The 21,475-nt window shown below is 73.7% G+C and overlaps 17 non-coding genes across 17 annotated transcripts; all 17 read right to left on the bottom strand.

Moving 5' to 3' along the window:
* Window positions 1-244: 244 nt before the first annotated feature.
* Window positions 245-363, bottom strand: LOC131493783 (5S ribosomal RNA). Its single transcript, XR_009252867.1, has one exon. It is a non-coding gene; the product is annotated as a 5S ribosomal RNA (ribosomal RNA).
* Window positions 364-1,492: 1,129 nt separating this feature from the next.
* Window positions 1,493-1,611, bottom strand: LOC131493784 (5S ribosomal RNA). Its single transcript, XR_009252868.1, has one exon. It is a non-coding gene; the product is annotated as a 5S ribosomal RNA (ribosomal RNA).
* A 1,127-nt stretch (window positions 1,612-2,738) lies between these two features.
* Window positions 2,739-2,857, bottom strand: LOC131493785 (5S ribosomal RNA). The gene has a single exon (XR_009252869.1). It is a non-coding gene; the product is annotated as a 5S ribosomal RNA (ribosomal RNA).
* A 1,136-nt stretch (window positions 2,858-3,993) lies between these two features.
* On the bottom strand, window positions 3,994-4,112 carry LOC131493786 (5S ribosomal RNA). Its single transcript, XR_009252870.1, has one exon. It is a non-coding gene; the product is annotated as a 5S ribosomal RNA (ribosomal RNA).
* Window positions 4,113-5,243: 1,131 nt separating this feature from the next.
* On the bottom strand, window positions 5,244-5,362 carry LOC131493787 (5S ribosomal RNA). Its single transcript, XR_009252871.1, has one exon. It is a non-coding gene; the product is annotated as a 5S ribosomal RNA (ribosomal RNA).
* Window positions 5,363-6,500: 1,138 nt separating this feature from the next.
* Window positions 6,501-6,619, bottom strand: LOC131493788 (5S ribosomal RNA). The gene has a single exon (XR_009252872.1). It is a non-coding gene; the product is annotated as a 5S ribosomal RNA (ribosomal RNA).
* Window positions 6,620-7,753: 1,134 nt separating this feature from the next.
* LOC131493789 (5S ribosomal RNA) lies at window positions 7,754-7,872 on the bottom strand. The gene has a single exon (XR_009252873.1). It is a non-coding gene; the product is annotated as a 5S ribosomal RNA (ribosomal RNA).
* A 1,131-nt stretch (window positions 7,873-9,003) lies between these two features.
* On the bottom strand, window positions 9,004-9,122 carry LOC131493790 (5S ribosomal RNA). Its single transcript, XR_009252874.1, has one exon. It is a non-coding gene; the product is annotated as a 5S ribosomal RNA (ribosomal RNA).
* A 1,131-nt stretch (window positions 9,123-10,253) lies between these two features.
* Window positions 10,254-10,372, bottom strand: LOC131493791 (5S ribosomal RNA). The gene has a single exon (XR_009252875.1). It is a non-coding gene; the product is annotated as a 5S ribosomal RNA (ribosomal RNA).
* A 1,130-nt stretch (window positions 10,373-11,502) lies between these two features.
* Window positions 11,503-11,621, bottom strand: LOC131493792 (5S ribosomal RNA). The gene has a single exon (XR_009252876.1). It is a non-coding gene; the product is annotated as a 5S ribosomal RNA (ribosomal RNA).
* A 1,133-nt stretch (window positions 11,622-12,754) lies between these two features.
* Window positions 12,755-12,873, bottom strand: LOC131493794 (5S ribosomal RNA). The gene has a single exon (XR_009252878.1). It is a non-coding gene; the product is annotated as a 5S ribosomal RNA (ribosomal RNA).
* Window positions 12,874-14,004: 1,131 nt separating this feature from the next.
* LOC131493795 (5S ribosomal RNA) lies at window positions 14,005-14,123 on the bottom strand. The gene has a single exon (XR_009252879.1). It is a non-coding gene; the product is annotated as a 5S ribosomal RNA (ribosomal RNA).
* A 1,130-nt stretch (window positions 14,124-15,253) lies between these two features.
* On the bottom strand, window positions 15,254-15,372 carry LOC131493796 (5S ribosomal RNA). Its single transcript, XR_009252880.1, has one exon. It is a non-coding gene; the product is annotated as a 5S ribosomal RNA (ribosomal RNA).
* A 1,136-nt stretch (window positions 15,373-16,508) lies between these two features.
* Window positions 16,509-16,627, bottom strand: LOC131493797 (5S ribosomal RNA). The gene has a single exon (XR_009252881.1). It is a non-coding gene; the product is annotated as a 5S ribosomal RNA (ribosomal RNA).
* A 1,130-nt stretch (window positions 16,628-17,757) lies between these two features.
* On the bottom strand, window positions 17,758-17,876 carry LOC131493799 (5S ribosomal RNA). Its single transcript, XR_009252882.1, has one exon. It is a non-coding gene; the product is annotated as a 5S ribosomal RNA (ribosomal RNA).
* Window positions 17,877-19,006: 1,130 nt separating this feature from the next.
* LOC131493800 (5S ribosomal RNA) lies at window positions 19,007-19,125 on the bottom strand. The gene has a single exon (XR_009252883.1). It is a non-coding gene; the product is annotated as a 5S ribosomal RNA (ribosomal RNA).
* A 1,131-nt stretch (window positions 19,126-20,256) lies between these two features.
* Window positions 20,257-20,375, bottom strand: LOC131493801 (5S ribosomal RNA). The gene has a single exon (XR_009252884.1). It is a non-coding gene; the product is annotated as a 5S ribosomal RNA (ribosomal RNA).
* Between the last annotated feature and the right edge of the window lie 1,100 nt (window positions 20,376-21,475).

Consider the following 21,475-nt stretch of genomic DNA (forward strand, 5'->3'; position numbering starts at 1 on the left):
GGAGGGGGGGGGGTGTGTGCGGGCTTGGGGTGCGTGGCGGGGCGGGGCGGGGCGGGGCCGGGCCAGGCCAGGCCAGGCTGCTTTGCTGGCCCGGGAGGGGCAGAGGGATCCGTGGCTGGGATGTGTTTGGCCCCAGCAGCCGCGCTCCCTGGGGAGAGAGGGACCCAGGGAGGGAGGGGGGGAGGGGCGGCGGGCGCCAAAGGAGAGGTCAAGGAGGCCAAAGGCCAAAGGCCAAAAGCGAAAAAGCCTACAGCACCCGGTATTCCCAGGCGGTCTCCCATCCAAGTACTAACCAGGCCCGACCCTGCTTAGCTTCCGAGATCAGACGAGATCGGGCGCGTTCAGGGTGGTATGGCCGTAGACGCGGGCGGCTGGCGCTGGGCGCCTCAAGAGCCTGCTCCACGCGTCCCCAGCCCAGCGGGTGCGGCGCTTCACCCGTGCACGCGCCTGCCTGCCTGCCTGCCTGCCTGCCGCCGCCCTCCGCCGCGGGCCCCGGGCGGGTGGTGGAGGCCGCGCAAGAGGACCCTGGCAAGGCGCTGAGGCGCAAGCCCCGGCGTTCTCCGATCCCGGGACTCTTGCAGGCCGCTCCCGGCTTGGCCCCACGCCCGCCTCCGCTTCCATCCGGCACCGCACCGGACCGCACGTCACCGCACCAGGTCGGGCTACTCACTGGCAAGAGGGTGGAAGCGAGCGTGGGGCATCCGGCCGGCCGTGCCTTCCGGGGCCCGCCCCGCCGGGGTGTCGGCGCCTCCTCCCCAGCCCCAGGGCGAGCGCAGCCAGCCACCCGGCCTTCTCCTCCCGTCTGCCCCACCTGGTGCATACCCACCCCGGAGGCGCCAGCGCCCCCAGTGAACATCAACAGCCCGAGCCCGCTGCCCTAGCGGGGCCTCGCGAAATGCCAGGGACCCTGCCTGGGGATGAGGGCTCGAGGGAGGGGAGAGGTCCAGGACCCAGGGAGCCCAGGCGTGTGGCGGAGTGGGAGTCTGGGGTCTCGCGGCCCCGCCCGCCCGCTCCTGGTTCTCGCATCCACCCACCCAGCCCCCACCCTCCAGTCCCCGGGCGCCAGCCTCCGGTCCCGCCCTCACCGCACACCCCCCCACCCCTCCGTGCGGGTGCGGGTGCCGGTGTGGGTGGTGTCTCAGGAAAGGTGCAAAGCTGGGACGTGGCTTCCAGCCGGTGCAGTGGGATCTGGCCGGGTGCGGGGAGCGGGGAGCGGGGAGCATGCCCCTCGTGAAGTGCCGGGTGGGGGGGGAGGGGGGGGTGTGTGCGGGCTTGGGGTGCGTGGCGGGGCGGGGCGGGGCGGGGCCGGGCCAGGCCAGGCCAGGCTGCTTTGCTGGCCCGGGAGGGGCAGAGGGATCCGTGGCTGGGATGTGTTTGGCCCCAGCAGCCGCGCTCCCTGGGGAGAGAGGGACCCAGGGAGGGAGGGGGGGAGGGGCGGCGGGCGCCAAAGGAGAGGTCAAGGAGGCCAAAGGCCAAAGGCCAAAAGCGAAAAAGCCTACAGCACCCGGTATTCCCAGGCGGTCTCCCATCCAAGTACTAACCAGGCCCGACCCTGCTTAGCTTCCGAGATCAGACGAGATCGGGCGCGTTCAGGGTGGTATGGCCGTAGACGCGGGCGGCTGGCGCTGGGCGCCTCAAGAGCCTGCTCCACGCGTCCCCAGCCCAGCGGGTGCGGCGCTTCACCCGTGCACGCGCCTGCCTGCCTGCCTGCCTGCCGCCGCCCTCCGCCGCGGGCCCCGGGCGGGTGGCAGAGGCCGCGCAAGAGGACCCTGGCAAGGCGCTGAGGCGCAAGCCCCGGCGTTCTCCGATCCCGGGACTCTTGCAGGCCGCTCCCGGCTTGGCCCCACGCCCGCCTCCGCTTCCATCCGGCACCGCACCGGACCGCACGTCACCGCACCAGGTCGGGCTACTCACTGGCAAGAGGGTGGAAGCGAGCGTGGGGCATCCGGCCGGCCGTGCCTTCCGGGGCCCGCCCCGCCGGGGTGTCGGCGCCTCCTCCCCAGCCCCAGGGCGAGCGCAGCCAGCCACCCGGCCTTCTCCTCCCGTCTGCCCCACCTGGTGCATACCCACCCCGGAGGCGCCAGCGCCCCCAGTGAACATCAACAGCCCGAGCCCGCTGCCCTAGCGGGGCCTCGCGAAATGCCAGGGACCCTGCCTGGGGATGAGGGCTCGAGGGAGGGGAGAGGTCCAGGACCCAGGGAGCCCAGGCGTGTGGCGGAGTGGGAGTCTGGGGTCTCGCGGCCCCGCCCGCCCGCTCCTGGTTCTCGCATCCACCCACCCAGCCCCCACCCTCCAGTCCCCGGGCGCCAGCCTCCGGTCCCGCCCTCACCGCACACCCCCCCACCCGTCCGTGCGGGTGCGGGTGCCGGTGTGGGTGGTGTCTCAGGAAAGGTGCAAAGCTGGGACGTGGCTTCCAGCCGGTGCAGTGGGATCTGGCCGGGTGCGGGGAGCGGGGAGCGGGGAGCGTGCCCCTCGTGAAGTGCCGGGTGGGGGGGGAGGGGGGGGGGTGTGTGCGGGCTTGGGGTGCGTGGCGGGGCGGGGCGGGGCGGGGCCGGGCCAGGCCAGGCCAGGCTGCTTTGCTGGCCCGGGAGGGGCAGAGGGATCCGTGGCTGGGATGTGTTTGGCCCCAGCAGCCGCGCTCCCTGGGGAGAGAGGGACCCAGGGAGGGAGGGGGGGAGGGGCGGCGGGCGCCAAAGGAGAGGTCAAGGAGGCCAAAGGCCAAAGGCCAAAAGCGAAAAAGCCTACAGCACCCGGTATTCCCAGGCGGTCTCCCATCCAAGTACTAACCAGGCCCGACCCTGCTTAGCTTCCGAGATCAGACGAGATCGGGCGCGTTCAGGGTGGTATGGCCGTAGACGCGGGCGGCTGGCGCTGGGCGCCTCAAGAGCCTGCTCCACGCGTCCCCAGCCCAGCGGGTGCGGCGCTTCACCCGTGCACGCGCCTGCCTGCCTGCCTGCCTGCCTGCCTGCCGCCGCCCTCCGCCGCGGGCCCCGGGCGGGTGGCGGAGGCCGCGCAAGAGGACCCTGGCAAGGCGCTGAGGCGCAAGCCCCGGCGTTCTCCGATCCCGGGACTCTTGCAGGCCGCTCCCGGCTTGGCCCCACGCCCGCCTCCGCTTCCATCCGGCACCGCACCGGACCGCACGTCACCGCACCAGGTCGGGCTACTCACTGGCAAGAGGGTGGAAGCGAGCGTGGGGCATCCGGCCGGCCGTGCCTTCCGGGGCCCGCCCCCGCCGGGGTGTCGGCGCCTCCTCCCCAGCCCCAGGGCGAGCGCAGCCAGCCACCCGGCCTTCTCCTCCCGTCTGCCCCACCTGGTGCATACCCACCCCGGAGGCGCCAGCGCCCCCAGTGAACATCAACAGCCCGAGCCCGCTGCCCTAGCGGGGCCTCGCGAAATGCCAGGGACCCTGCCTGGGGATGAGGGCTCGAGGGAGGGGAGAGGTCCAGGACCCAGGGAGCCCAGGCGTGTGGCGGAGTGGGAGTCTGGGGTCTCGCGGCCCCGCCCGCCCGCTCCTGGTTCTCGCATCCACCCACCCAGCCCCCACCCTCCAGTCCCCGGGCGCCAGCCTCCGGTCCCGCCCTCACCGCACACCCCCCCACCCGTCCGTGCGGGTGCGGGTGCCGGTGTGGGTGGTGTCTCAGGAAAGGTGCAAAGCTGGGACGTGGCTTCCAGCCGGTGCAGTGGGATCTGGCCGGGTGCGGGGAGCGGGGAGCGGGGAGCGTGCCCCTCGTGAAGTGCCGGGTGGGGGGGGAGGGGGGGGGGTTGTGTGCGGGCTTGGGGTGCGTGGCGGGGCGGGGCGGGGCGGGGCCGGGCCAGGCCAGGCCAGGCTGCTTTGCTGGCCCGGGAGGGGCAGAGGGATCCGTGGCTGGGATGTGTTTGGCCCCAGCAGCCGCGCTCCCTGGGGAGAGAGGGACCCAGGGAGGGAGGGGGGAGGGGCGGCGGGCGCCAAAGGAGAGGTCAAGGAGGCCAAAGGCCAAAGGCCAAAAGCGAAAAAGCCTACAGCACCCGGTATTCCCAGGCGGTCTCCCATCCAAGTACTAACCAGGCCCGACCCTGCTTAGCTTCCGAGATCAGACGAGATCGGGCGCGTTCAGGGTGGTATGGCCGTAGACGCGGGCGGCTGGCGCTGGGCGCCTCAAGAGCCTGCTCCACGCGTCCCCAGCCCAGCGGGTGCGGCGCTTCACCCGTGCACGCGCCTGCCTGCCTGCCTGCCTGCCTGCCGCCGCCCTCCGCCGCGGGCCCCGGGCGGGTGGCGGAGGCCGCGCAAGAGGACCCTGGCAAGGCGCTGAGGCGCAAGCCCCGGCGTTCTCCGATCCCGGGACTCTTGCAGGCCGCTCCCGGCTTGGCCCCACGCCCGCCTCCGCTTCCATCCGGCACCGCACCGGACCGCACGTCACCGCACCAGGTCGGGCTACTCACTGGCAAGAGGGTGGAAGCGAGCGTGGGGCATCCGGCCGGCCGTGCCTTCCGGGGCCCGCCCCCGCCGGGGTGTCGGCGCCTCCTCCCCAGCCCCAGGGCGAGCGCAGCCAGCCACCCGGCCTTCTCCTCCCGTCTGCCCCACCTGGTGCATACCCACCCCGGAGGCGCCAGCGCCCCCAGTGAACATCAACAGCCCGAGCCCGCTGCCCTAGCGGGGCCTCGCGAAATGCCAGGGACCCTGCCTGGGGATGAGGGCTCGAGGGAGGGGAGAGGTCCAGGACCCAGGGAGCCCAGGCGTGTGGCGGAGTGGGAGTCTGGGGTCTCGCGGCCCCGCCCGCCCGCTCCTGGTTCTCGCATCCACCCACCCAGCCCCCACCCTCCAGTCCCCGGGCGCCAGCCTCCGGTCCCGCCCTCACCGCACACCCCCCCACCCGTCCGTGCGGGTGCGGGTGCCGGTGTGGGTGGTGTCTCAGGAAAGGTGCAAAGCTGGGACGTGGCTTCCAGCCGGTGCAGTGGGATCTGGCCGGGTGCGGGGAGCGGGGAGCGGGGAGCGTGCCCCTCGTGAAGTGCCGGGTGGGGGGGGAGGGGGGGGGTTGTGTGCGGGCTTGGGGTGCGTGGCGGGGCGGGGCGGGGCGGGGCCGGGCCAGGCCAGGCCAGGCTGCTTTGCTGGCCCGGGAGGGGCAGAGGGATCCGTGGCTGGGATGTGTTTGGCCCCAGCAGCCGCGCTCCCTGGGGAGAGAGGGACCCAGGGAGGGAGGGGGGAGGGGCGGCGGGCGCCAAAGGAGAGGTCAAGGAGGCCAAAGGCCAAAGGCCAAAAGCGAAAAAGCCTACAGCACCCGGTATTCCCAGGCGGTCTCCCATCCAAGTACTAACCAGGCCCGACCCTGCTTAGCTTCCGAGATCAGACGAGATCGGGCGCGTTCAGGGTGGTATGGCCGTAGACGCGGGCGGCTGGCGCTGGGCGCCTCAAGAGCCTGCTCCACGCGTCCCCAGCCCAGCGGGTGCGGCGCTTCACCCGTGCACGCGCCTGCCTGCCTGCCTGCCTGCCTGCCTGCCTGCCGCCGCCCTCCGCCGCGGGCCCCGGGCGGGTGGCGGAGGCCGCGCAAGAGGACCCTGGCAAGGCGCTGAGGCGCAAGCCCCGGCGTTCTCCGATCCCGGGACTCTTGCAGGCCGCTCCCGGCTTGGCCCCACGCCCGCCTCCGCTTCCATCCGGCACCGCACCGGACCGCACGTCACCGCACCAGGTCGGGCTACTCACTGGCAAGAGGGTGGAAGCGAGCGTGGGGCATCCGGCCGGCCGTGCCTTCCGGGGCCCGCCCCGCCGGGGTGTCGGCGCCTCCTCCCCAGCCCCAGGGCGAGCGCAGCCAGCCACCCGGCCTTCTCCTCCCGTCTGCCCCACCTGGTGCATACCCACCCCGGAGGCGCCAGCGCCCCCAGTGAACATCAACAGCCCGAGCCCGCTGCCCTAGCGGGGCCTCGCGAAATGCCAGGGACCCTGCCTGGGGATGAGGGCTCGAGGGAGGGGAGAGGTCCAGGACCCAGGGAGCCCAGGCGTGTGGCGGAGTGGGAGTCTGGGGTCTCGCGGCCCCGCCCGCCCGCTCCTGGTTCTCGCATCCACCCACCCAGCCCCCACCCTCCAGTCCCCGGGCGCCAGCCTCCGGTCCCGCCCTCACCGCACACCCCCCCACCCCTCCGTGCGGGTGCGGGTGCCGGTGTGGGTGGTGTCTCAGGAAAGGTGCAAAGCTGGGACGTGGCTTCCAGCCGGTGCAGTGGGATCTGGCCGGGTGCGGGGAGCGGGGAGCGGGGAGCGTGCCCCTCGTGAAGTGCCGGGTGGGGGGGGAGGGGGGGGGTGTGTGCGGGCTTGGGGTGCGTGGCGGGGCGGGGCGGGGCGGGGCCGGGCCAGGCCAGGCCAGGCTGCTTTGCTGGCCCGGGAGGGGCAGAGGGATCCGTGGCTGGGATGTGTTTGGCCCCAGCAGCCGCGCTCCCTGGGGAGAGAGTGACCCAGGGAGGGAGGGGGGGAGGGGCGGCGGGCGCCAAAGGAGAGGTCAAGGAGGCCAAAGGCCAAAGGCCAAAAGCGAAAAAGCCTACAGCACCCGGTATTCCCAGGCGGTCTCCCATCCAAGTACTAACCAGGCCCGACCCTGCTTAGCTTCCGAGATCAGACGAGATCGGGCGCGTTCAGGGTGGTATGGCCGTAGACGCGGGCGGCTGGCGCTGGGCGCCTCAAGAGCCTGCTCCACGCGTCCCCAGCCCAGCGGGTGCGGCGCTTCACCCGTGCACGCGCCTGCCTGCCTGCCTGCCTGCCTGCCGCCGCCCTCCGCCGCGGGCCCCGGGCGGGTGGCGGAGGCCGCGCAAGAGGACCCTGGCAAGGCGCTGAGGCGCAAGCCCCGGCGTTCTCCGATCCCGGGACTCTTGCAGGCCGCTCCCGGCTTGGCCCCACGCCCGCCTCCGCTTCCATCCGGCACCGCACCGGACCGCACGTCACCGCACCAGGTCGGGCTACTCACTGGCAAGAGGGTGGAAGCGAGCGTGGGGCATCCGGCCGGCCGTGCCTTCCGGGGCCCGCCCCGCCGGGGTGTCGGCGCCTCCTCCCCAGCCCCAGGGCGAGCGCAGCCAGCCACCCGGCCTTCTCCTCCCGTCTGCCCCACCTGGTGCATACCCACCCCGGAGGCGCCAGCGCCCCCAGTGAACATCAACAGCCCGAGCCCGCTGCCCTAGCGGGGCCTCGCGAAATGCCAGGGACCCTGCCTGGGGATGAGGGCTCGAGGGAGGGGAGAGGTCCAGGACCCAGGGAGCCCAGGCGTGTGGCGGAGTGGGAGTCTGGGGTCTCGCGGCCCCGCCCGCCCGCTCCTGGTTCTCGCATCCACCCACCCAGCCCCCACCCTCCAGTCCCCGGGCGCCAGCCTCCGGTCCCGCCCTCACCGCACACCCCCCCCACCCCTCCGTGCGGGTGCGGGTGCCGGTGTGGGTGGTGTCTCAGGAAAGGTGCAAAGCTGGGACGTGGCTTCCAGCCGGTGCAGTGGGATCTGGCCGGGTGCGGGGAGCGGGGAGCGGGGAGCGTGCCCCTCGTGAAGTGCCGGGTGGGGGGGGAGGGGGGGGGTTGTGTGCGGGCTTGGGGTGCGTGGCGGGGCGGGGCGGGGCGGGGCCGGGCCAGGCCAGGCCAGGCTGCTTTGCTGGCCCGGGAGGGGCAGAGGGATCCGTGGCTGGGATGTGTTTGGCCCCAGCAGCCGCGCTCCCTGGGGAGAGAGGGACCCAGGGAGGGAGGGGGGGGGAGGGGCGGCGGGCGCCAAAGGAGAGGTCAAGGAGGCCAAAGGCCAAAGGCCAAAAGCGAAAAAGCCTACAGCACCCGGTATTCCCAGGCGGTCTCCCATCCAAGTACTAACCAGGCCCGACCCTGCTTAGCTTCCGAGATCAGACGAGATCGGGCGCGTTCAGGGTGGTATGGCCGTAGACGCGGGCGGCTGGCGCTGGGCGCCTCAAGAGCCTGCTCCACGCGTCCCCAGCCCAGCGGGTGCGGCGCTTCACCCGTGCACGCGCCTGCCTGCCTGCCTGCCTGCCTGCCGCCGCCCTCCGCCGCGGGCCCCGGGCGGGTGGCGGAGGCCGCGCAAGAGGACCCTGGCAAGGCGCTGAGGCGCAAGCCCCGGCGTTCTCCGATCCCGGGACTCTTGCAGGCCGCTCCCGGCTTGGCCCCACGCCCGCCTCCGCTTCCATCCGGCACCGCACCGGACCGCACGTCACCGCACCAGGTCGGGCTACTCACTGGCAAGAGGGTGGAAGCGAGCGTGGGGCATCCGGCCGGCCGTGCCTTCCGGGGCCCGCCCCGCCGGGGTGTCGGCGCCTCCTCCCCAGCCCCAGGGCGAGCGCAGCCAGCCACCCGGCCTTCTCCTCCCGTCTGCCCCACCTGGTGCATACCCACCCCGGAGGCGCCAGCGCCCCCAGTGAACATCAACAGCCCGAGCCCGCTGCCCTAGCGGGGCCTCGCGAAATGCCAGGGACCCTGCCTGGGGATGAGGGCTCGAGGGAGGGGAGAGGTCCAGGACCCAGGGAGCCCAGGCGTGTGGCGGAGTGGGAGTCTGGGGTCTCGCGGCCCCGCCCGCCCGCTCCTGGTTCTCGCATCCACCCACCCAGCCCCCACCCTCCAGTCCCCGGGCGCCAGCCTCCGGTCCCGCCCTCACCGCACACCCCCCCACCCCTCCGTGCGGGTGCGGGTGCCGGTGTGGGTGGTGTCTCAGGAAAGGTGCAAAGCTGGGACGTGGCTTCCAGCCGGTGCAGTGGGATCTGGCCGGGTGCGGGGAGCGGGGAGCGGGGAGCGTGCCCCTCGTGAAGTGCCGGGTGGGGGGGGAGGGGGGGGGTTGTGTGCGGGCTTGGGGTGCGTGGCGGGGCGGGGCGGGGCGGGGCCGGGCCAGGCCAGGCCAGGCTGCTTTGCTGGCCCGGGAGGGGCAGAGGGATCCGTGGCTGGGATGTGTTTGGCCCCAGCAGCCGCGCTCCCTGGGGAGAGAGGGACCCAGGGAGGGAGGGGGGGAGGGGCGGCGGGCGCCAAAGGAGAGGTCAAGGAGGCCAAAGGCCAAAGGCCAAAAGCGAAAAAGCCTACAGCACCCGGTATTCCCAGGCGGTCTCCCATCCAAGTACTAACCAGGCCCGACCCTGCTTAGCTTCCGAGATCAGACGAGATCGGGCGCGTTCAGGGTGGTATGGCCGTAGACGCGGGCGGCTGGCGCTGGGCGCCTCAAGAGCCTGCTCCACGCGTCCCCAGCCCAGCGGGTGCGGCGCTTCACCCGTGCACGCGCCTGCCTGCCTGCCTGCCTGCCTGCCGCCGCCCTCCGCCGCGGGCCCCGGGCGGGTGGCGGAGGCCGCGCAAGAGGACCCTGGCAAGGCGCTGAGGCGCAAGCCCCGGCGTTCTCCGATCCCGGGACTCTTGCAGGCCGCTCCCGGCTTGGCCCCACGCCCGCCTCCGCTTCCATCCGGCACCGCACCGGACCGCACGTCACCGCACCAGGTCGGGCTACTCACTGGCAAGAGGGTGGAAGCGAGCGTGGGGCATCCGGCCGGCCGTGCCTTCCGGGGCCCGCCCCGCCGGGGTGTCGGCGCCTCCTCCCCAGCCCCAGGGCGAGCGCAGCCAGCCACCCGGCCTTCTCCTCCCGTCTGCCCCACCTGGTGCATACCCACCCCGGAGGCGCCAGCGCCCCCAGTGAACATCAACAGCCCGAGCCCGCTGCCCTAGCGGGGCCTCGCGAAATGCCAGGGACCCTGCCTGGGGATGAGGGCTCGAGGGAGGGGAGAGGTCCAGGACCCAGGGAGCCCAGGCGTGTGGCGGAGTGGGAGTCTGGGGTCTCGCGGCCCCGCCCGCCCGCTCCTGGTTCTCGCATCCACCCACCCAGCCCCCACCCTCCAGTCCCCGGGCGCCAGCCTCCGGTCCCGCCCTCACCGCACACCCCCCCACCCCTCCGTGCGGGTGCGGGTGCCGGTGTGGGTGGTGTCTCAGGAAAGGTGCAAAGCTGGGACGTGGCTTCCAGCCGGTGCAGTGGGATCTGGCCGGGTGCGGGGAGCGGGGAGCGGGGAGCGTGCCCCTCGTGAAGTGCCGGGTGGGGGGGGAGGGGGGGGGTTGTGTGCGGGCTTGGGGTGCGTGGCGGGGCGGGGCGGGGCGGGGCCGGGCCAGGCCAGGCCAGGCTGCTTTGCTGGCCCGGGAGGGGCAGAGGGATCCGTGGCTGGGATGTGTTTGGCCCCAGCAGCCGCGCTCCCTGGGGAGAGAGGGACCCAGGGAGGGAGGGGGGGAGGGGCGGCGGGCGCCAAAGGAGAGGTCAAGGAGGCCAAAGGCCAAAGGCCAAAAGCGAAAAAGCCTACAGCACCCGGTATTCCCAGGCGGTCTCCCATCCAAGTACTAACCAGGCCCGACCCTGCTTAGCTTCCGAGATCAGACGAGATCGGGCGCGTTCAGGGTGGTATGGCCGTAGACGCGGGCGGCTGGCGCTGGGCGCCTCAAGAGCCTGCTCCACGCGTCCCCAGCCCAGCGGGTGCGGCGCTTCACCCGTGCACGCGCCTGCCTGCCTGCCTGCCTGCCTGCCGCCGCCCTCCGCCGCGGGCCCCGGGCGGGTGGCGGAGGCCGCGCAAGAGGACCCTGGCAAGGCGCTGAGGCGCAAGCCCCGGCGTTCTCCGATCCCGGGACTCTTGCAGGCCGCTCCCGGCTTGGCCCCACGCCCGCCTCCGCTTCCATCCGGCACCGCACCGGACCGCACGTCACCGCACCAGGTCGGGCTACTCACTGGCAAGAGGGTGGAAGCGAGCGTGGGGCATCCGGCCGGCCGTGCCTTCCGGGGCCCGCCCCGCCGGGGTGTCGGCGCCTCCTCCCCAGCCCCAGGGCGAGCGCAGCCAGCCACCCGGCCTTCTCCTCCCGTCTGCCCCACCTGGTGCATACCCACCCCGGAGGCGCCAGCGCCCCCAGTGAACATCAACAGCCCGAGCCCGCTGCCCTAGCGGGGCCTCGCGAAATGCCAGGGACCCTGCCTGGGGATGAGGGCTCGAGGGAGGGGAGAGGTCCAGGACCCAGGGAGCCCAGGCGTGTGGCGGAGTGGGAGTCTGGGGTCTCGCGGCCCCGCCCGCCCGCTCCTGGTTCTCGCATCCACCCACCCAGCCCCCACCCTCCAGTCCCCGGGCGCCAGCCTCCGGTCCCGCCCTCACCGCACACCCCCCCACCCCTCCGTGCGGGTGCGGGTGCCGGTGTGGGTGGTGTCTCAGGAAAGGTGCAAAGCTGGGACGTGGCTTCCAGCCGGTGCAGTGGGATCTGGCCGGGTGCGGGGAGCGGGGAGCGGGGAGCGTGCCCCTCGTGAAGTGCCGGGTGGGGGGGGAGGGGGGGATTGTGTGCGGGCTTGGGGTGCGTGGCGGGGCGGGGCGGGGCGGGGCCGGGCCAGGCCAGGCCAGGCTGCTTTGCTGGCCCGGGAGGGGCAGAGGGATCCGTGGCTGGGATGTGTTTGGCCCCAGCAGCCGCGCTCCCTGGGGAGAGAGGGACCCAGGGAGGGAGGGGGGGAGGGGCGGCGGGCGCCAAAGGAGAGGTCAAGGAGGCCAAAGGCCAAAGGCCAAAAGCGAAAAAGCCTACAGCACCCGGTATTCCCAGGCGGTCTCCCATCCAAGTACTAACCAGGCCCGACCCTGCTTAGCTTCCGAGATCAGACGAGATCGGGCGCGTTCAGGGTGGTATGGCCGTAGACGCGGGCGGCTGGCGCTGGGCGCCTCAAGAGCCTGCTCCACGCGTCCCCAGCCCAGCGGGTGCGGCGCTTCACCCGTGCACGCGCCTGCCTGCCTGCCTGCCTGCCTGCCGCCGCCCTCCGCCGCGGGCCCCGGGCGGGTGGCGGAGGCCGCGCAAGAGGACCCTGGCAAGGCGCTGAGGCGCAAGCCCCGGCGTTCTCCGATCCCGGGACTCTTGCAGGCCGCTCCCGGCTTGGCCCCACGCCCGCCTCCGCTTCCATCCGGCACCGCACCGGACCGCACGTCACCGCACCAGGTCGGGCTACTCACTGGCAAGAGGGTGGAAGCGAGCGAGGGGCATCCGGCCGGCCGTGCCTTCCGGGGCCCGCCCCGCCGGGGTGTCGGCGCCTCCTCCCCAGCCCCAGGGCGAGCGCAGCCAGCCACCCGGCCTTCTCCTCCCGTCTGCCCCACCTGGTGCATACCCACCCCGGAGGCGCCAGCGCCCCCAGTGAACATCAACAGCCCGAGCCCGCTGCCCTAGCGGGGCCTCGCGAAATGCCAGGGACCCTGCCTGGGGATGAGGGCTCGAGGGAGGGGAGAGGTCCAGGACCCAGGGAGCCCAGGCGTGTGGCGGAGTGGGAGTCTGGGGTCTCGCGGCCCCGCCCGCCCGCTCCTGGTTCTCGCATCCACCCACCCAGCCCCCACCCTCCAGTCCCCGGGCGCCAGCCTCCGGTCCCGCCCTCACCGCACACCCCCCCACCCCTCCGTGCGGGTGCGGGTGCCGGTGTGGGTGGTGTCTCAGGAAAGGTGCAAAGCTGGGACGTGGCTTCCAGCCGGTGCAGTGGGATCTGGCCGGGTGCGGGGAGCGGGGAGCGGGGAGCGTGCCCCTCGTGAAGTGCCGGGTGGGGGGGGAGGGGGGGGGTTGTGTGCGGGCTTGGGGTGCGTGGCGGGGCGGGGCGGGGCGGGGCCGGGCCAGGCCAGGCCAGGCTGCTTTGCTGGCCCGGGAGGGGCAGAGGGATCCGTGGCTGGGATGTGTTTGGCCCCAGCAGCCGCGCTCCCTGGGGAGAGAGGGACCCAGGGAGGGAGGGGGGGGGAGGGGCGGCGGGCGCCAAAGGAGAGGTCAAGGAGGCCAAAGGCCAAAGGCCAAAAGCGAAAAAGCCTACAGCACCCGGTATTCCCAGGCGGTCTCCCATCCAAGTACTAACCAGGCCCGACCCTGCTTAGCTTCCGAGATCAGACGAGATCGGGCGCGTTCAGGGTGGTATGGCCGTAGACGCGGGCGGCTGGCGCTGGGCGCCTCAAGAGCCTGCTCCACGCGTCCCCAGCCCAGCGGGTGCGGCGCTTCACCCGTGCACGCGCCTGCCTGCCTGCCTGCCTGCCTGCCGCCGCCCTCCGCCGCGGGCCCCGGGCGGGTGGCGGAGGCCGCGCAAGAGGACCCTGGCAAGGCGCTGAGGCGCAAGCCCCGGCGTTCTCCGATCCCGGGACTCTTGCAGGCCGCTCCCGGCTTGGCCCCACGCCCGCCTCCGCTTCCATCCGGCACCGCACCGGACCGCACGTCACCGCACCAGGTCGGGCTACTCACTGGCAAGAGGGTGGAAGCGAGCGTGGGGCATCCGGCCGGCCGTGCCTTCCGGGGCCCGCCCCGCCGGGGTGTCGGCGCCTCCTCCCCAGCCCCAGGGCGAGCGCAGCCAGCCACCCGGCCTTCTCCTCCCGTCTGCCCCACCTGGTGCATACCCACCCCGGAGGCGCCAGCGCCCCCAGTGAACATCAACAGCCCGAGCCCGCTGCCCTAGCGGGGCCTCGCGAAATGCCAGGGACCCTGCCTGGGGATGAGGGCTCGAGGGAGGGGAGAGGTCCAGGACCCAGGGAGCCCAGGCGTGTGGCGGAGTGGGAGTCTGGGGTCTCGCGGCCCCGCCCGCCCGCTCCTGGTTCTCGCATCCACCCACCCAGCCCCCACCCTCCAGTCCCCGGGCGCCAGCCTCCGGTCCCGCCCTCACCGCACACCCCCCCACCCCTCCGTGCGGGTGCGGGTGCCGGTGTGGGTGGTGTCTCAGGAAAGGTGCAAAGCTGGGACGTGGCTTCCAGCCGGTGCAGTGGGATCTGGCCGGGTGCGGGGAGCGGGGAGCGGGGAGCGTGCCCCTCGTGAAGTGCCGGGTGGGGGGGGAGGGGGGGGGTTGTGTGCGGGCTTGGGGTGCGTGGCGGGGCGGGGCGGGGCGGGGCCGGGCCAGGCCAGGCCAGGCTGCTTTGCTGGCCCGGGAGGGGCAGAGGGATCCGTGGCTGGGATGTGTTTGGCCCCAGCAGCCGCGCTCCCTGGGGAGAGAGGGACCCAGGGAGGGAGGGGGGGAGGGGCGGCGGGCGCCAAAGGAGAGGTCAAGGAGGCCAAAGGCCAAAGGCCAAAAGCGAAAAAGCCTACAGCACCCGGTATTCCCAGGCGGTCTCCCATCCAAGTACTAACCAGGCCCGACCCTGCTTAGCTTCCGAGATCAGACGAGATCGGGCGCGTTCAGGGTGGTATGGCCGTAGACGCGGGCGGCTGGCGCTGGGCGCCTCAAGAGCCTGCTCCACGCGTCCCCAGCCCAGCGGGTGCGGCGCTTCACCCGTGCACGCGCCTGCCTGCCTGCCTGCCTGCCTGCCGCCGCCCTCCGCCGCGGGCCCCGGGCGGGTGGCGGAGGCCGCGCAAGAGGACCCTGGCAAGGCGCTGAGGCGCAAGCCCCGGCGTTCTCCGATCCCGGGACTCTTGCAGGCCGCTCCCGGCTTGGCCCCACGCCCGCCTCCGCTTCCATCCGGCACCGCACCGGACCGCACGTCACCGCACCAGGTCGGGCTACTCACTGGCAAGAGGGTGGAAGCGAGCGTGGGGCATCCGGCCGGCCGTGCCTTCCGGGGCCCGCCCCGCCGGGGTGTCGGCGCCTCCTCCCCAGCCCCAGGGCGAGCGCAGCCAGCCACCCGGCCTTCTCCTCCCGTCTGCCCCACCTGGTGCATACCCACCCCGGAGGCGCCAGCGCCCCCAGTGAACATCAACAGCCCGAGCCCGCTGCCCTAGCGGGGCCTCGCGAAATGCCAGGGACCCTGCCTGGGGATGAGGGCTCGAGGGAGGGGAGAGGTCCAGGACCCAGGGAGCCCAGACGTGTGGCGGAGTGGGAGTCTGGGGTCTCGCGGCCCCGCCCGCCCGCTCCTGGTTCTCGCATCCACCCACCCAGCCCCCACCCTCCAGTCCCCGGGCGCCAGCCTCCGGTCCCGCCCTCACCGCACACCCCCCCACCCCTCCGTGCGGGTGCGGGTGCCGGTGTGGGTGGTGTCTCAGGAAAGGTGCAAAGCTGGGACGTGGCTTCCAGCCGGTGCAGTGGGATCTGGCCGGGTGCGGGGAGCGGGGAGCGGGGAGCGTGCCCCTCGTGAAGTGCCGGGTGGGGGGGGAGGGGGGGGGTTGTGTGCGGGCTTGGGGTGCGTGGCGGGGCGGGGCGGGGCGGGGCCGGGCCAGGCCAGGCCAGGCTGCTTTGCTGGCCCGGGAGGGGCAGAGGGATCCGTGGCTGGGATGTGTTTGGCCCCAGCAGCCGCGCTCCCTGGGGAGAGAGGGACCCAGGGAGGGAGGGGGGAGGGGCGGCGGGCGCCAAAGGAGAGGTCAAGGAGGCCAAAGGCCAAAGGCCAAAAGCGAAAAAGCCTACAGCACCCGGTATTCCCAGGCGGTCTCCCATCCAAGTACTAACCAGGCCCGACCCTGCTTAGCTTCCGAGATCAGACGAGATCGGGCGCGTTCAGGGTGGTATGGCCGTAGACGCGGGCGGCTGGCGCTGGGCGCCTCAAAAGCCTGCTCCACGCGTCCCCAGCCCAGCGGGTGCGGCGCTTCACCCGTGCACGCGCCTGCCTGCCTGCCTGCCTGCCTGCCGCCGCCCTCCGCCGCGGGCCCCGGGCGGGTGGCGGAGGCCGCGCAAGAGGACCCTGGCAAGGCGCTGAGGCGCAAGCCCCGGCGTTCTCCGATCCCGGGACTCTTGCAGGCCGCTCCCGGCTTGGCCCCACGCCCGCCTCCGCTTCCATCCGGCACCGCACCGGACCGCACGTCACCGCACCAGGTCGGGCTACTCACTGGCAAGAGGGTGGAAGCGAGCGTGGGGCATCCGGCCGGCCGTGCCTTCCGGGGCCCGCCCCGCCGGGGTGTCGGCGCCTCCTCCCCAGCCCCAGGGCGAGCGCAGCCAGCCACCCGGCCTTCTCCTCCCGTCTGCCCCACCTGGTGCATACCCACCCCGGAGGCGCCAGCGCCCCCAGTGAACATCAACAGCCCGAGCCCGCTGCCCTAGCGGGGCCTCGCGAAATGCCAGGGACCCTGCCTGGGGATGAGGGCTCGAGGGAGGGGAGAGGTCCAGGACCCAGGGAGCCCAGGCGTGTGGCGGAGTGGGAGTCTGGGGTCTCGCGGCCCCGCCCGCCCGCTCCTGGTTCTCGCATCCACCCACCCAGCCCCCACCCTCCAGTCCCCGGGCGCCAGCCTCCGGTCCCGCCCTCACCGCACACCCCCCCACCCCTCCGTGCGGGTGCGGGTGCCGGTGTGGGTGGTGTCTCAGGAAAGGTGCAAAGCTGGGACGTGGCTTCCAGCCGGTGCAGTGGGATCTGGCCGGGTGCGGGGAGCGGGGAGCGGGGAGCGTGCCCCTCGTGAAGTGCCGGGTGGGGGGGGAGGGGGGGGGTTGTGTGCGGGCTTGGGGTGCGTGGCGGGGCGGGGCGGGGCGGGGCGGGGCCGGGCCAGGCCAGGCCAGGCTGCTTTGCTGGCCCGGGAGGGGCAGAGGGATCCGTGGCTGGGATGTGTTTGGCCCCAGCAGCCGCGCTCCCTGGGGAGAGAGGGACCCAGGGAGGGAGGGGGGGAGGGGCGGCGGGCGCCAAAGGAGAGGTCAAGGAGGCCAAAGGCCAAAGGCCAAAAGCGAAAAAGCCTACAGCACCCGGTATTCCCAGGCGGTCTCCCATCCAAGTACTAACCAGGCCCGACCCTGCTTAGCTTCCGAGATCAGACGAGATCGGGCGCGTTCAGGGTGGTATGGCCGTAGACGCGGGCGGCTGGCGCTGGGCGCCTCAAGAGCCTGCTCCACGCGTCCCCAGCCCAGCGGGTGCGGCGCTTCACCCGTGCACGCGCCTGCCTGCCTGCCTGCCTGCCTGCCGCCGCCCTCCGCCGCGGGCCCCGGGCGGGTGGCGGAGGCCGCGCAAGAGGACCCTGGCAAGGCGCTGAGGCGCAAGCCCCGGCGTTCTCCGATCCCGGGACTCTTGCAGGCCGCTCCCGGCTTGGCCCCACGCCCGCCTCCGCTTCCATCCGGCACCGCACCGGACCGCACGTCACCGCACCAGGTCGGGCTACTCACTGGCAAGAGGGTGGAAGCGAGCGTGGGGCATCCGGCCGGCCGTGCCTTCCGGGGCCCGCCCCGCCGGGGTGTCGGCGCCTCCTCCCCAGCCCCAGGGCGAGCGCAGCCAGCCACCCGGCCTTCTCCTCCCGTCTGCCCCACCTGGTGCATACCCACCCCGGAGGCGCCAGCGCCCCCAGTGAACATCAACAGCCCGAGCCCGCTGCCCTAGCGGGGCCTCGCGAAATGCCAGGGACCCTGCCTGGGGATGAGGGCTCGAGGGAGGGGAGAGGTCCAGGACCCAGGGAGCCCAGACGTGTGGCGGAGTGGGAGTCTGGGGTCTCGCGGCCCCGCCCGCCCGCTCCTGGTTCTCGCATCCACCCACCCAGCCCCCACCCTCCAGTCCCCGGGCGCCAGCCTCCGGTCCCGCCCTCACCGCACACCCCCCCACCCCTCCGTGCGGGTGCGGGTGCCGGTGTGGGTGGTGTCTCAGGAAAGGTGCAAAGCTGGGACGTGGCTTCCAGCCGGTGCAGTGGGATCTGGCCGGGTGCGGGGAGCGGGGAGCGGGGAGCGTGCCCCTCGTGAAGTGCCGGGTGGGGGGGGAGGGGGGGGGTTGTGTGCGGGCTTGGGGTGCGTGGCGGGGCGGGGCGGGGCGGGGCCGGGCCAGGCCAGGCCAGGCTGCTTTGCTGGCCCGGGAGGGGCAGAGGGATCCGTGGCTGGGATGTGTTTGGCCCCAGCAGCCGCGCTCCCTGGGGAGAGAGGGACCCAGGGAGGGAGGGGGGAGGGGCGGCGGGCGCCAAAGGAGAGGTCAAGGAGGCCAAAGGCCAAAGGCCAAAAGCGAAAAAGCCTACAGCACCCGGTATTCCCAGGCGGTCTCCCATCCAAGTACTAACCAGGCCCGACCCTGCTTAGCTTCCGAGATCAGACGAGATCGGGCGCGTTCAGGGTGGTATGGCCGTAGACGCGGGCGGCTGGCGCTGGGCGCCTCAAAAGCCTGCTCCACGCGTCCCCAGCCCAGCGGGTGCGGCGCTTCACCCGTGCACGCGCCTGCCTGCCTGCCTGCCTGCCTGCCGCCGCCCTCCGCCGCGGGCCCCGGGCGGGTGGCGGAGGCCGCGCAAGAGGACCCTGGCAAGGCGCTGAGGCGCAAGCCCCGGCGTTCTCCGATCCCGGGACTCTTGCAGGCCGCTCCCGGCTTGGCCCCACGCCCGCCTCCGCTTCCATCCGGCACCGCACCGGACCGCACGTCACCGCACCAGGTCGGGCTACTCACTGGCAAGAGGGTGGAAGCGAGCGTGGGGCATCCGGCCGGCCGTGCCTTCCGGGGCCCGCCCCGCCGGGGTGTCGGCGCCTCCTCCCCAGCCCCAGGGCGAGCGCAGCCAGCCACCCGGCCTTCTCCTCCCGTCTGCCCCACCTGGTGCATACCCACCCCGGAGGCGCCAGCGCCCCCAGTGAACATCAACAGCCCGAGCCCGCTGCCCTAGCGGGGCCTCGCGAAATGCCAGGGACCCTGCCTGGGGATGAGGGCTCGAGGGAGGGGAGAGGTCCAGGACCCAGGGAGCCCAGGCGTGTGGCGGAGTGGGAGTCTGGGGTCTCGCGGCCCCGCCCGCCCGCTCCTGGTTCTCGCATCCACCCACCCAGCCCCCACCCTCCAGTCCCCGGGCGCCAGCCTCCGGTCCCGCCCTCACCGCACACCCCCCCACCCCTCCGTGCGGGTGCGGGTGCCGGTGTGGGTGGTGTCTCAGGAAAGGTGCAAAGCTGGGACGTGGCTTCCAGCCGGTGCAGTGGGATCTGGCCGGGTGCGGGGAGCGGGGAGCGGGGAGCGTGCCCCTCGTGAAGTGCCGGGTGGGGGGGGAGGGGGGGATTGTGTGCGGGCTTGGGGTGCGTGGCGGGGCGGGGCGGGGCGGGGCCGGGCCAGGCCAGGCCAGGCTGCTTTGCTGGCCCGGGAGGGGCAGAGGGATCCGTGGCTGGGATGTGTTTGGCCCCAGCAGCCGCGCTCCCTGGGGAGAGAGGGACCCAGGGAGGGAGGGGGGGAGGGGCGGCGGGCGCCAAAGGAGAGGTCAAGGAGGCCAAAGGCCAAAGGCCAAAAGCGAAAAAGCCTACAGCACCCGGTATTCCCAGGCGGTCTCCCATCCAAGTACTAACCAGGCCCGACCCTGCTTAGCTTCCGAGATCAGACGAGATCGGGCGCGTTCAGGGTGGTATGGCCGTAGACGCGGGCGGCTGGCGCTGGGCGCCTCAAGAGCCTGCTCCACGCGTCCCCAGCCCAGCGGGTGCGGCGCTTCACCCGTGCACGCGCCTGCCTGCCTGCCTGCCTGCCTGCCGCCGCCCTCCGCCGCGGGCCCCGGGCGGGTGGCGGAGGCCGCGCAAGAGGACCCTGGCAAGGCGCTGAGGCGCAAGCCCCGGCGTTCTCCGATCCCGGGACTCTTGCAGGCCGCTCCCGGCTTGGCCCCACGCCCGCCTCCGCTTCCATCCGGCACCGCACCGGACCGCACGTCACCGCACCAGGTCGGGCTACTCACTGGCAAGAGGGTGGAAGCGAGCGTGGGGCATCCGGCCGGCCGTGCCTTCCGGGGCCCGCCCCGCCGGGGTGTCGGCGCCTCCTCCCCAGCCCCAGGGCGAGCGCAGCCAGCCACCCGGCCTTCTCCTCCCGTCTGCCCCACCTGGTGCATACCCACCCCGGAGGCGCCAGCGCCCCCAGTGAACATCAACAGCCCGAGCCCGCTGCCCTAGCGGGGCCTCGCGAAATGCCAGGGACCCTGCCTGGGGATGAGGGCTCGAGGGAGGGGAGAGGTCCAGGACCCAGGGAGCCCAGGCGTGTGGCGGAGTGGGAGTCTGGGGTCTCGCGGCCCCGCCCGCCCGCTCCTGGTTCTCGCATCCACCCACCCAGCCCCCACCCTCCAGTCCCCGGGCGCCAGCCTCCGGTCCCGCCCTCACCGCACACCCCCCCACCCCTCCGTGCGGGTGCGGGTGCCGGTGTGGGTGGTGTCTCAGGAAAGGTGCAAAGCTGGGACGTGGCTTCCAGCCGGTGCAGTGGGATCTGGCCGGGTGCGGGGAGCGGGGAGCGGGGAGCGTGCCCCTCGTGAAGTGCCGGGTGGGGGGGGAGGGGGGGGGTTGTGTGCGGGCTTGGGGTGCGTGGCGGGGCGGGGCGGGGCGGGGCCGGGCCAGGCCAGGCCAGGCTGCTTTGCTGGCCCGGGAGGGGCAGAGGGATCCGTGGCTGGGATGTGTTTGGCCCCAGCAGCCGCGCTCCCTGGGGAGAGAGGGACCCAGGGAGGGAGGGGGGGAGGGGCGGCGGGCGCCAAAGGAGAGGTCAAGGAGGCCAAAGGCCAAAGGCCAAAAGCGAAAAAGCCTACAGCACCCGGTATTCCCAGGCGGTCTCCCATCCAAGTACTAACCAGGCCCGACCCTGCTTAGCTTCCGAGATCAGACGAGATCGGGCGCGTTCAGGGTGGTATGGCCGTAGACGCGGGCGGCTGGCGCTGGGCGCCTCAAGAGCCTGCTCCACGCGTCCCCAGCCCAGCGGGTGCGGCGCTTCACCCGTGCACGCGCCTGCCTGCCTGCCTGCCTGCCTGCCGCCGCCCTCCGCCGCGGGCCCCGGGCGGGTGGCGGAGGCCGCGCAAGAGGACCCTGGCAAGGCGCTGAGGCGCAAGCCCCGGCGTTCTCCGATCCCGGGACTCTTGCAGGCCGCTCCCGGCTTGGCCCCACGCCCGCCTCCGCTTCCATCCGGCACCGCACCGGACCGCACGTCACCGCACCAGGTCGGGCTACTCACTGGCAAGAGGGTGGAAGCGAGCGTGGGGCATCCGGCCGGCCGTGCCTTCCGGGGCCCGCCCCGCCGGGGTGTCGGCGCCTCCTCCCCAGCCCCAGGGCGAGCGCAGCCAGCCACCCGGCCTTCTCCTCCCGTCTGCCCCACCTGGTGCATACCCACCCCGGAGGCGCCAGCGCCCCCAGTGAACATCAACAGCCCGAGCCCGCTGCCCTAGCGGGGCCTCGCGAAATGCCAGGGACCCTGCCTGGGGATGAGGGCTCGAGGGAGGGGAGAGGTCCAGGACCCAGGGAGCCCAGGCGTGTGGCGGAGTGGGAGTCTGGGGTCTCGCGGCCCCGCCCGCCCGCTCCTGGTTCTCGCATCCACCCACCCAGCCCCCACCCTCCAGTCCCCGGGCGCCAGCCTCCGGTCCCGCCCTCACCGCACACCCCCCCACCCCTCCGTGCGGGTGCGGGTGCCGGTGTGGGTGGTGTCTCAGGAAAGGTGCAAAGCTGGGACGTGGCTTCCAGCAGGTGCAGTGGGATCTGGCCGGGTGCGGGGAGCGGGGAGCGGGGAGCGTGCCCCTCGTGAAGTGCCGGGTGGGGGGGGAGGGGGGGGGTTGTGTGCGGGCTTGGGGTGCGTGGCGGGGCGGGGCGGGGCGGGGCCGGGCCAGGCCAGGCCAGGCTGCTTTGCTGGCCCGGGAGGGGCAGAGGGATCCGTGGCTGGGATGTGTTTGGCCCCAGCAGCCGCGCTCCCTGGGGAGAGAGGGACCCAGGGAGGGAGGGGGGGAGGGGCGGCGGGCGCCAAAGGAGAGGTCAAG

This window comes from Neofelis nebulosa, chromosome 13 (genome assembly GCF_028018385.1).
Source record: "Neofelis nebulosa isolate mNeoNeb1 chromosome 13, mNeoNeb1.pri, whole genome shotgun sequence".
Lineage (NCBI taxonomy): Eukaryota > Metazoa > Chordata > Mammalia > Carnivora > Felidae > Neofelis > Neofelis nebulosa.